The sequence below is a fragment of the Rhinolophus sinicus genome, chromosome 1 (assembly GCF_057876585.1).
Source record: "Rhinolophus sinicus isolate RSI-liver-muscle chromosome 1, RSI-T2T, whole genome shotgun sequence".
NCBI lineage: Eukaryota > Metazoa > Chordata > Mammalia > Chiroptera > Rhinolophidae > Rhinolophus > Rhinolophus sinicus.
This window is the reverse complement of record NC_142501.1, coordinates 13,049,039-13,061,801: the sequence shown is the minus strand read 5'-3', so window position 1 is coordinate 13,061,801 and position 12,763 is coordinate 13,049,039.

Here is a 12,763-nt window from a genome sequence, read left to right as displayed (position 1 = left end):
AATTAAAAAATTGAAATGATCCAAGATGACTGCCTCAGAAGCGTTCTGTCCACACCTCTCCCTTGTATAAAACACTTCCCAGGTATCCTGCTGTCCATTAAATTCCCACGTCCTGGGTTACTGATGAGACAGAGCCTTTTCTTTAGGCTAATAATTTAGTAATGTTAATAATCATTTCCATTTCCTCCGGAATCCATTTGAACTCCAAGACTATTTCCCAAAGTCCTAATGGAGTCATCTGAACACAGAGCAGGGCCTAGAGGGAGCCATGAAGGCAAACAGAAGGAAGTCAGAGCAAGGGATGAGGAAGAGAGCGGAGGAAGGCAGAGGGAAGCCCCAAGTCCAATGCCAGCCTCGGGAGCCCGACTACTTACCTTCCCGCAGAGCAGGTTCCCTCGGCTTCCCCCCTCCCACCCCCATCACCAGGACCCTGTCATTGTACAGGTTATGCCTGCTAAAGAGAAGGCCACTAAAACCCAGCTCTCCCTGTTACCAGGCTCTCTGCACCCTCCCACACGGCCCCGAGGAAAACCTCTTCCTGACTGTCCACAGGCCCTGTGTGGCTGGCACTACAGAGGAAAGGAGGGTGCAGGGGGACCCATCTTTCACTTCTTCAGCCAAGACCCTACACAAAGGATTTGGCCCAAAAGGATGATGTTGGAACACACACACACTCACACATACACACACACACACACACACACACACACAAAACCATCAAGGAAAACTAAGAGAGAAAAGGAGGCCTCCTGGCCTAAGCAAACTGACCGGGAGATGTGGGTGGTCCCCTCTCCAATGATTCCTGGATGTGCCAAAGATATTATCCACTTCATCAGCCTCCAGGGGCCAGGCCGGGAGGTGGCAAGCCGGCCTGCGTGGGCTCGGCGAGGACAGATGCTCCCCTGGTTTATTTCCTATTAGCCCTGTAATGGAATACACTGTGTGTAATTGGTACATGAATCAAGAGACACACTCCTTTTATGTTCCATGGGGCGCTGTGGAATCCTCCCTGTGTCCCTCTGCCTGGCTCTGGCACTGCTCCCGCTGGTCAATCTGGCATTTCTGGAGCTGGCAGAGAAGGTATTTGTTGCAGCCCCTGAATTAGGGAGTAACATAGTCCCTGGCTTTTGTAAGTGGCAGCAATCAAATCATCGGAGGGCCACCCTCCCTGTTGGTTGCTAGAGAATGAGTTTTTTTCCCAAATATAAGGAAATAGAGAAGCCAGGAGGCAGCCAATGGGAGCAGACGCTGGCCAACCGGCCCAGCCGTACTGACCCAGGGCTGTCTCACTTCCTGCCGGCCCAGCTTCCCGCTTCCTGCCACCACCATCGCCCTAGTTGCCTCTCAGCCCAACTCTGCCAGTGGTCCCCAAAGTCCCCCTCAGCTAATCTTTCTATACCAGCAAGAAGGCAGTGCCCCTGGCAACATCTGGGTTTGGGAGACACACAAATTCACATTTGATCGAGATGTGAGTACCTAAGCCAAGTGACTTCACCTCCCCATGCCCCAGTTACTTCATCTATAAAATGGACAGGTCATACCTTTCTCCCTGGTTTGTGGTAAAGACCAATTAAATCTCCCAGAAGGTCTGTCACAGCATTGATGTACAACAAACGTCAGTTTGACAGCACCCCCTCTTTATCCCCTGCTCTAGACCCCATCATCATCTAGACCCACCCCATCAGACTGCCGTGACTGGCCTTTCATTATGTCAAAGGAAGAATCCTGGAAATATCCCGAGGGGATCCCTAAGCTCTTCGCTTTAAAGACACAGCTGTGAGTTTACTTGTCCCTAAAGCCATTCTCACGCAATTCCACCCATGGCCAAAAACAACCACCACCAGTGAAGTGGCCCCCTACTAAAGGCAGCCTTGCTTGAATGTCCTACCCCATTTCACACCAGTCACAGTCTGTCACGACTCAACACACCATCGGGTCAGACACCAGTCAACCTCACGGACTAGGGACATTCGCACCCCATGATGTGTGAGATGCAGATGCATTTCGCTTGAAACCGAAAATCTCACAAATGAGGCAGGATTTCCTGAGACGGAAGAAAGGGACATTAGAGCCTGGCTCAAATCACAGGCAGCGACTGTGACAAAACGAGTAGCTAACAAGCAGGCTTTGCAGTCCAAGTCCCCCCTCCACTTCCTGGTCGCACCATCGTGAGCAAGTTACTTCACCTCTCCGGGTCTCAGTTTCCTTATAACACATGCATTGGATGTCCAGCCACGTAGAGCTGCAGTAAAAATCAATCCATCGAGACACACAAAGAGCCTGGCACATGGTAAGCCCTCAAAAAATGCTAGTTATTAGTACTATGCAAAGGGTTAGACCTGTTAATAATTAACAAAGAGGAAATCAATGAGGATAATGAATAAGCACCTCAAAAGAGAATAATTTAAATATCAAAGTGCTAAGACAGGCCCTTAGGAAAACTTAGGAAGCCCTCAAGCATTTTTGCAAAATTGACGCTCTGTATAGTTGTGCCATGAAAATCGAATAAGAAGTGAAGGTTGTCCTGACATACCATTATATCATCTTGTCAGAAAAATTCCACCAAAAAGAGGAAAATGTGATTCATTCTTTGTTCTTTCTAAAAAAAAAAAAATAGTGCCCTATTTTCATTATAGTAAAATAGTGTTAAGCATAAGATACAATTTACTAACTTTCATTATACTTAGTTTTATGTTTCAGTGACAGGTTGGTCTCACCCACACGGGGCTGACATTGGGCAGAGATGGAACTGCTGTCCAAGTGGGTGGTTCGGAGTTTGCGTGGCTGGAGAGGGGGCCAGGCCAGGAGACACCGGAAGCAAGAGACTTTCTTTCTCTCTTTTGATCAATAAATATTTATTGTGCCAGATACTGCTCTAGATGCTTGGGGGACAGCCATGAACAAATGGACAAAATCGCCCAACCCTCCTAGGCTTACAGTCCAATTGGCAGGAGGGACAGATGATAAGCTCCAGCCACACACATACTAAATACATAATTAAATCACATCGCACATAAGAAGGAGCTGGGTGCTATAGAAAAAGAAAAGGAGGGTCAGGATGTCAGAGCAGGGGTGAGCAGGGAAGGATAGTTGAGAAAGGGGTGCTTGAGCAGGCTAGAAGGCATGAAAGAGTGAGCCATGAGACTGTGTAAGGAAAAGCATTCCAGGCAGAGGGAACAGCAAATGCAAAGTGTGTTTAACAGAACTTCCAGGAGGTCTGTGTAGCTGGAGCACAGAGAGGCCATGGGGCCAGATTTCACAGGGCCTCACAGGCTATTGGTTCTCCTCTGGATTCATGGAAGGGCAGGGCAGGGGCTGGAGCAAGGAGACCAGACATGGTGGCTGTGTGGACATGGGCCAGATGGGAAGGAAGAAAGGCACAAAAGCCCATGTAACTGTCCCAGGTGGGGACACACGGCTCATCCCAGGGGGCAGTCAAGGTCGTAGGAAAAGGGGGGATTCCAGACCCAGCCAAAAGGTCTAACCTACAGGAATGCTGATGGATTCGATGTGAGATGTGAGGAAAAGAATTAGATAATTCCTGGGTGTTTGGTTTTGGCCGATCTGGGCCCAGGCCTGGAGCCAAGGTCCGTTCCCCAAACTGCAGTGCTGCCACCCAACAGGGCAAGGGTGCAATGAGTGGTGGGGAGTCGGCCACAACATGCCACCCACCCTGTGCGGACTTGGAAATGACAACAGCACCCATCAAGTGGGGGCTGACTGGGCACCAGGCACTGTACGCTGCTCGTGTAGTCTCATTGAATACGTGCAACAAGCCTGGGATGTAGGCATCACTAGTTCCACTTAAGACATGAGGGACCCTGAGCCCAGAGACATCACTAGGCAAAGCTCACACAGCTAGCAAGTGACACAATTAAGGAGTGAACCTGGGGTTGTCTGACTTGATAGCCTGTGTCCTTAGCTACTGTGATATCCTGTGTCCTTAGCTACTGTGTGGCACTGCCTCCCACCCCTTGCCAGACAGGTCATTTCTTCCAGTTCCACCCAAGTGCCACTGCCTTCAGGAAGTCCTCCTTGATTTCTGGGGAGGGGCAGCAACACCTTCCACTGAAACTACACAAGCTATTTCACCTTCCTTTTTTATTTTATTTTTTAATAAAAATTGTATATATTTAAGGTATTCCACATGATGATTTGATATATATATATATGTAGTGAATTGATTATTACAGTCAAGCTAATTAACATATCTCACATAGTTACTGTGTGTGTGTGTGTGTGTGTGTGTGTGTGTGAGAGAGAGAGAGAGAGAGAGAGAGAGGAGAGGGAGAGGGAAAGATGAGAACAGCTGAAATCTACTGTCCTGGCAAATTTCCAGCATTCGTTATGGTATAAAACTAACATCACCATGCTGTACAGTAGATCTTTAGGCTTATTTATACGTGTAACTGCAACTTTGTACCCTTGGATCAACATCTCCCCATTTCCCCCTCCTCCCTGCCCCTGGTAACCACCAGTCCACTCTCTGCTTCTGTGTGTTCGACTTTAGATTCCACATGTTAAGTGAGATGGTGCATTGTTATTCTTTCTGTGTCTGCCAATAGTCACTTTCAGCTTTGGGTTTTAGGATGAGAGCTGGGAGGTAAAGTCGTTTCTAATGGTGACATAGAGCAAGAGGGAAATGGATTCAAATCTCACCCCTGCCGTTTCTTCACTGGGTGGCCTTGGGCAAGAGACCCTTCTCCTTTTCCTCATGAGGCTTTTAGGAGATTTCAACTAAAGGATCAATCTCACGTATAGGGCTGATAGCAGCAGCTACTGCATCCTGAGTATTTGCCATAAGCCAGGCACCATTGGAAGTCCTTTATGTTCAGTTCTCACAGCAGCCCTGTGACATGGGTTCTTTCAATGAACCCATTTTTGCAGAAGAAGAGACTGAAGCACAGAGTGTTGAAGTAACTTGCCCTAAGTTCCCTGGCTCCTCTCCTTTGCTATGTGGCTTTGGGCAAGTCAACTAACCTCTCTGATCATGGAAAAGTTATGTTACTGTGTGTGTGCCCCAGTCTGCTTCTCTGGAAAATCTGGCGTGTATTAATACTCAAAAACAGGAAGGGTTGTTTTTTTTAATCATCATACTTCAACATCACTACTGATACAATTACAGACTTACCCAAAGAAATAAGAGGTTCTCAGTACACAGTCAACAAAGGATGGAGGAAAGGCAGGCAAGAAGGAAGGAAGGAGTGAATGGATGGGGTGAATGAATGAATGAATCATCTACCCAGAGAAAGCTCTAGAGTGCAGAAGGTGAGCAAGAGGGCCTGAAGCGTATTTAAGTGATACACTTGACAATAGATGGGGCCTGCGGGTGCAGGAGAATCAATGACCCACATCACCATAGCTACATAGCCCTCCACTCCTCAGCACCTTCAATCCCCTGGAAACAAGGACAAGACCTATTTGCACCCTGATGGATAGTGACACAGACAGAAATATCTACTGATCATAATTGGTCCATAAATGGACCCCATAACACAATTACCAGTTTAAGACCCAGGGAAACGTTATTAATATTTCTAATTTACGGGCTCATTTGAGAAGTCATCAGGGATGACAAACCAAATAAATTGTGGGTTAAAGGGACTCCAGACAGCAGTGCAGGGGGCCTTCCACGCGATGGGTGGTAGCTATTGAACTTTTGAGACAATCATAGCAACCGTCACCAGGGCGAGGGACTGCAAAATGGAATCTGGAGTTGGTGGCAGTGACAGCTGGAAACAGATTATCAAAAAAAGGACAGCATTTCCTGGTCCAGGGAGCATAGTGGGGGGGAAAAGGGCTATTAGTTGTGCACCTACTTTGCGCAGGCACTTTATTTGCACTGCCTCATTCAAGCCACCTCGAGACATGCCCATTTTATAGATAAGGCAACCAAGGCTCAGGGAGATTAAGTCACTTACTCAGTGCAATAGTTGAGCTGGGATGCAGAGGCGAGAGGTAGCCACTCAATGCTCCATGCTCTTCATCACTGCACTCTTCTGGACACCAGTCCAATGCCCCCATTGCACAGAGGTGGAAACTGAGTCCCCGTGATGTTGCCACACAGAAGCAAGTCAACGGCAGAGCTGGGGTAAGGACGCCAGCATCCTGATGTCTACTCATATGCTCTCACTCTTCCTAAGACGCTTTCTGACTCACTGGCAGCTTCCCTCCACTCTCATCACCTTACTCTGCTTTGTTGTCCCTTCATAGCCTTGATCACCTGCCATGTTACATATTGATTTGTTTGAATGCCAGCATGTTCACTTTTGTGAGCTGAGGGTTTGAGCTGTTTAATTTTATACCAGCTTGTACCCCAAGATGGTGATATAGACTTGGCCTCAAATGCAATTGGTCACACACACACACACATCTCCAGGGTGTGGTCTTCCCAGCAGTATCAAAATACCTGAAATTCTCTTGCTAACTTCTCCCCTTGGCCCACTCCCGGACCCCAATGGGCAGGAAGCAGCACTCCCAACATCTGCGCCTGTGAGGCCTTCTCTGGGCCCTAAGAGCTGACCAACCTTTCACACTGATGTATTCTTGGCAGGCTACAGGTTTTGCATCTCATTAAGTTGCCTTCAGCGTGTTATGTGTTCATTACATTTGTCACCAAAAAGGCCGTCTCACTTCCTTTCTCCAGGTTTTTAGGGGACTTGCTCATGATAACTCCCCACTACGAGCTGTCATACAGGCTACACTACAGATGTATCCCATATTTATGATTCCCTTCTTGTTACCAATAGAACGCCAACTTATTCAGGGTGACAATGTTCCCAGGTTAAAGACTACATTTCCTAGCCCTACTTTCAGCTAAGAGGGAAGGTTCAGTGACACAAAAGAGCAAGTCATTAGGTGAGATTCCCTCCAGAAAAGCTCTTGAGAAAGGGGCTGACTGAGCTGAGAGATTAGTCCTGTTTCCCTTCCACCTGGAATTCCAACCTGATGGCTGAAGCCTCAGCAGCCAGCGTGGAGTGTGAGGCAACTGTGAGGATGGAGCTGGCACTACGGCAGGCAGACCCTGATGATAAGGCATCTGCCAACATAGCTTTGGCCTTACGACCCGAGGTCTCCATTTACATGACAGCAAAAAATACATTGATATTTTTAAGCCTTTTATTTCCGTATTCTGTGACATGCCGTCAAACAAAATGCTAACTAATGTGCTAACGCACTGCTTTCGTTCAGCAGACCCTCACTGAGTACCTGCGGTGTACAAGCCACTGTGTTAGGTGTGTGGTATGAGGACCAAGAGGCCACGGCCCTTGCTTCCGAGGGCCTCGCAGGGCGGGGGATTCCACAAGGAAACGATAACCGTCGCGTCCAAAGGAAAATTCAGAGAGCTTTACCTGTTACATTTCACTGAGCGAGAAACAAACTCTTCGCAAACACAGAGACTTCAAATCCAAAAGTGGGATGAAGCCCGGAGGCCTGACGTTCCTGGGCGGCTTATAAAGTGAAAATGAGGAAGTCGTCTGACCTTCACAGGGATTGGTTATTACAAGGGGGGTTTCCAGCTGGCAGGGGTTGATTAAAAGTGATCATCTTATATGAGTTTAGGAAGGTGACTTAAATATGTTTTATGGTTATCGGAGGTATTTACAAGACATAATCTAAGTCAAGTTTCGCTCGTGTTCATGAAATAAGCTAGATTTCGTTCTGCTTCCATGGCTTACATGGTTTTGTCCCTCCCTGGGGAATTTTCAAGCCTGGTCTCCATTTTATTTCAACCGGGGGAAAGTTAGAGAGCTGAGGAACACAGAGGAGGGGACCCGATCCAGCCAGGGAGGGCAGAGAAAGACACCCAAGGACATGCTGCATGTTTAAGATCAAGGATTCACTCGGCTGGATTTGGTTGGGGCAGAGATAGAAGCAGAGATGGAAGGCAGGTAAAGAAGAGTTTGTTGGCCAGGCCGAGAGGTTTGGACCTGGCATCTGTTACCCGAGTGTACGTCGGCACATGCACACCACACACGTACACACAAGTACATGTGTAAACACACATGCACACGCATGCATACGTGTGCACACACCTGGATGCACACAGACTGCAGCCATCCTGAAACTCTTGCCCTGCTCCAAACCTTCCAGGCTCCCTCCTGCTGCCAGGCATTTGCCCAGGCTGTTCCCTCTGCAGAGAACACTCTCCGGCCCCTCCCCTTGACCAGCTTTCTGGTGAGCAAGATTGGAGGTACCCCTTCTCCTCTGGGCGGGGGCTGCCCCCTATCTCTCACAGCATCCATCTCCACATGGTTTGCAGGTTTTCACTAAGAGCTCACCTTCAGCTGATTTTTGTGCCCCGGAGCAGTGGAAATGCCCCACAAGCAATTTCTTCTTTGCCTCTGCTGAGGTCCCTCTGGTTTCAGCAGCCTGGGTGTGAAGTTCACCAGAGTATCCAAAAATCTATGGTTACCTTTTATCCAAGATTTCTGTTTGTTTGGAGCACGAATGTGTGGACTTCACAACAGCTAAACTCTTCTTGTGAAAATCATGTGCTGATAGGAAAGCACCAGCTCGGCAAACCTGGGTTCTGGTTCTTCGCAAGACTCATTCGTTGTTTTAGGCTAATAGATAGTCCCATTCTTCATACGTGTGTTTATTTACATCTCTGCCTTATGCTCGAAAAGCCTTGAGGAGGCTTATTTGAATACAGATAACCCAGCACATACTTTAGAGGAACAAACAGATCGAGAAACCAGGGTGAGGGAAAGGACGCCCAGCACAGTCTAAGATCCAAGAGGCCAAACAAGTTTTTTACACGGAGCTTCCTAGGAGCCATGAAGAAAACAGAAACACAATCACCTACAAGTGGTCAGACTGACAGGAATCCTAAAACTTGGAAGACTGTCCAGGTGCTCAAGAGAAGTGGGCCTTTCCTGGCTTGGCTGTTCTAACAGAAACATTATGTGAGCCTCAGCAAGATCCAGTTCCCTTCATCAGGGGAATTCTGGGGACTATATTTCTCTCCGTCTCCTCAGAGATGTCATGTGGAGAGCAGACAGTTTGAAGTTACAGTTGCTAATGAGAACCAGCCTGCCGCACAGACATTCTATGTTACCAGCCCGGGGAAGATCTATGTGTATTAACAGTCAATTAAGTAGTCCAACTTCTGTGTAAAGAGGAGCTAAAGGAAAACCTCTGGGAATACATATGGGAATGTCTGTGGGAGTGCCTTTAAGAATACCTGTGGGTGGGGCAGCCGATGCTCAGTTGGTTAGAGCGCGAGCTCTGAACAACAGGGTCGCTGGTTCGATTCCCGCATGGGCCAGTGAGCTGCGCCCTCCACAACTAGATTGAAGAACAATGACTTGGAGCTGATGGGCCCTGGAGAAACACACTGTCCCCCAATAGTCCCCAATTTAAAAAAAAAGAATACCTTTGGAAATGCCTGTGAGAATCCCTGTGGGAACACCTGTGGGGCCACCTATAGGAAAGCCTATGAGAATGCCTCGAAGAACACCTGTGGGAATCCTTGTGGAGAGCTGAGTTCTTTAAAAGAACAGCTCCTTATCTGCTCCCACACCAAGAAATAATGTCCTAGTCTACCATGCCCAGCCATAAATTTAGCTTAAAAGTTTTTTCCAAGTACATTTTACAAATCTCCCAAGAAGGCCTTAGGAAAATCCTAATACAGACTCCTAATGTTAAGTAAATATCACCTCCTGGTGAGTCCCCCAAATGTCTCAGTAGGAAAATGTAACCCTAAGTGACTAAAGGAATGAATGCAATTCATAGGTTGTTGAATAAAAGCCAACTCCATGTTGGAAGACGTCTGCCAAACATGACAATTGGAGGGTTGGAGCAGTTCACCCTGGACCATTTTTTTCTGACAGTAATGAGGCCATTCTAGGTTGGTGACAATAAAACCATGTCATTCACCTAGAAAAAAAACTTTTAACTTTCTGTTCCTCATAACAAAGGGAAATTCATGCAACTCATCCAACATTTCTTTCAAGTCATAAAATTCCTGTTAAAGGAAGCAGGGACCAAAGCCCGTGGTTCTTATGCTCTGCTTGAAATTGTGGTCTGGTTTCTCGGGACACAATTTCTTCTGACACTGGCCCTCACGCTGTGCTAAGGTGCAGGTTCTGTCAGTGCCTGTGGCAGGGTGGGGATTAATACTGAGCCCCTGTAGTTTAGCCCATAATTGGTTTCTCTCCACATAATTAGTTTCCCTCCACTGAGTCAAAGGCCAAAATCAGTCATTGCTATTGCAATTCTTATATTGTTCCTGACAAATTTTTGCACAAGTGGCATAAAAAGGTCAAAAGTATAAAATAAACGTGTTGAAAACCCAAGGGCTTCCTCACACAAAATATTAGCCTGACAATTTATAATAGAAAAGTGACAGATGGTTTAGTTATAATATCAATTAAACCAATGGGTCCATCATTTGGGGGGAAATAGAGAATGAGCCTTTACAAAGTGGGGTAATCTACCCTTTGGGTCCATTCAGACAAGATCACATGTGTAGAATTAACGTGGCTGTTGAACACTTGAAATGTGACAAATCCAAACTGAGATAAGCTATAAATACACAACACATGTCAGATTAACACTTAGCCCCCCAAAAAATGCAAAATATCTCATAAATAATTTTATATAGATTACATGTTGAAATAATATTTGGGTGTGTTGGGTAAATAAAATATATTATTAAAATTAATGCCGCTTTTTTTTTTCTTTTTTAAATGTGGTTACTAAAAAATTTTAAATTACTTGCACATGCACTGTGGTGGCCATCTCCAAGATGACTCCCAATGATTTTCCCCCTCCTGATAGTCACACCCTTCTGTAGTTCCCTCCTATATTGTGTCAGGATTGGTCTGTGTGACCAACGCAATATGTCAGAAGTAATGGTGTGTCACTCAAAATTAAGTTATAAAAGACCCTGCGGCTTCTGCCTTGGTCTCTTTCCTAATCCCAATCTCAATCCTCTCTCTCTCTCGGTCTCTCCCTCCTTCTCTCTTTCTCCTCATTTACTTCAAGGGAATTTAGCTTCTATGTCGTGAGCAGCCCTACAGAGAGGACATTATGAGGAGCTAAGGCCTCTAGCCAACACCCATGTAGCTACACCTTCTTGGAAGCAAACCCTCCGGCCACAGTCCAACCTTCAGATAACTGCCACCCAACCTAAATCTTGACTACAACTTCATGAGAGACCCTGAGTCAGTACCACCCAACTAAGCCGCACCCAGATTCCTGAACCTCAGAAACCCTGTGACATACTTTTTATTTTTTTTTTTTTTTGCTTTCTGACAGGCTTTATCAAACCAAGAACTACAATGACAAAATCCACATTTACCCAAATCAAAATGAGCCAACAAAGCCCGTTTTGATTTGCCAACAGCCCCACTGATAATGGGTGAGGAGGTAAACCCAAGGCATCTTGTGGCATTTCAAGCAATTCTCAAAAAAAGCAATTTCCACCAGTGTGACATTTCCATTCCTCTTTTTGCGATACCCCCATCCTTTGAGGTGCAGCCATGAATTGTGATAGCTTTAGGCAAGGCCACACCTATGACTAAAATTGCCTTCTTAAACACAGTAATAAGACAGGCTAACTGTAATACATTTTACAGCACTAGCTCCTTCAAACTGTTTACCATAATTTGTAATTATTTTATCTACTTGTCTGCTTGTTTATTGTGCCTCCTCGCTAATCTATAACCCCATCAGGGCAGGAGCCATGTTGGTCTTAGTCAATACTTAGCCTAGTGTGTCTCACGTGGTACACACCTAATGAATGCTTGCTGAATAAAGGATTGAATGGAAATGTTTACCCAGATCCTTGCCATGTAATAACACCCAGATATACTGGACTCTATAAATCCATGGATAAGGAACTGTCCCCTCAGCTTGATATAGCTGTCCCTAAAGAGATGTGATTTATATATAGGAAACCATCATATATAGATATATATATATCAGTTCTGTAACTCCAGAGCAGTACAGGCAGGACCCTGCAAGCCCTACACCAACCCTGACATCCTGGTCTTCAGAAGTTATTCCAAGTACTTTTAAATATGTGATGTAAATGGAGGATTTTAACCATCACACAAGCAGACTGCACGTATCTGACGGAGAGATGTGAATCGACTTTACGCCAGGTCCAGCCTCTCTGGTTATCAAACACAGAAAGGAAAGAGCTCTGTGTTTTGTCCTGTGTGCTAGATATTGCCACTCTCCATTTTGGGTGCCTCTAGGATCTGCCCAGCCTGCTTAGAAGGTCAAGCTCTCATTCCCAAGTAAGAGGCATACGAACTTGGCAGATGATGGGATGGCTGTGATGCTCTCAACAAAATCTGGGGTGAAAAAGAATCAAGAGCTCAGAATGGCAGTTCTAGGCATCTCGCTTCCCCCTGGGAGCCATGTCAAAAGCAAGTCTCAAGGGCAAACAGTGAGAACTCCTGATCTTCTCACCAGGCCATCCCATGACAGGCCATTTTCATGCCGTTGTCCCTGATTCCTCGGCCCATATAACCTAGTCTACAGAACCAGGGTCCTCTTCTGCATGGGAAGCCATTATCGCAGAATCCCAAATACACAGAGGGACCCTGAAAAGTTGTTCTGGAGGGAAGTAATAGAGTGGGAGCCCCACAGATCTCAAATCTCTCAACCACCAACCCACTCGGAATTTTAAAACAACTCTTAGAGGCAGTGTGGAGTGGTGGGTAGAGGTGAAGATTAGGTGAGATAGAAAGTCAGGCCCAAGCTGTGATTCTGCCTCTTTCTAGCAAGTAACAGAGAGACCTTGAGT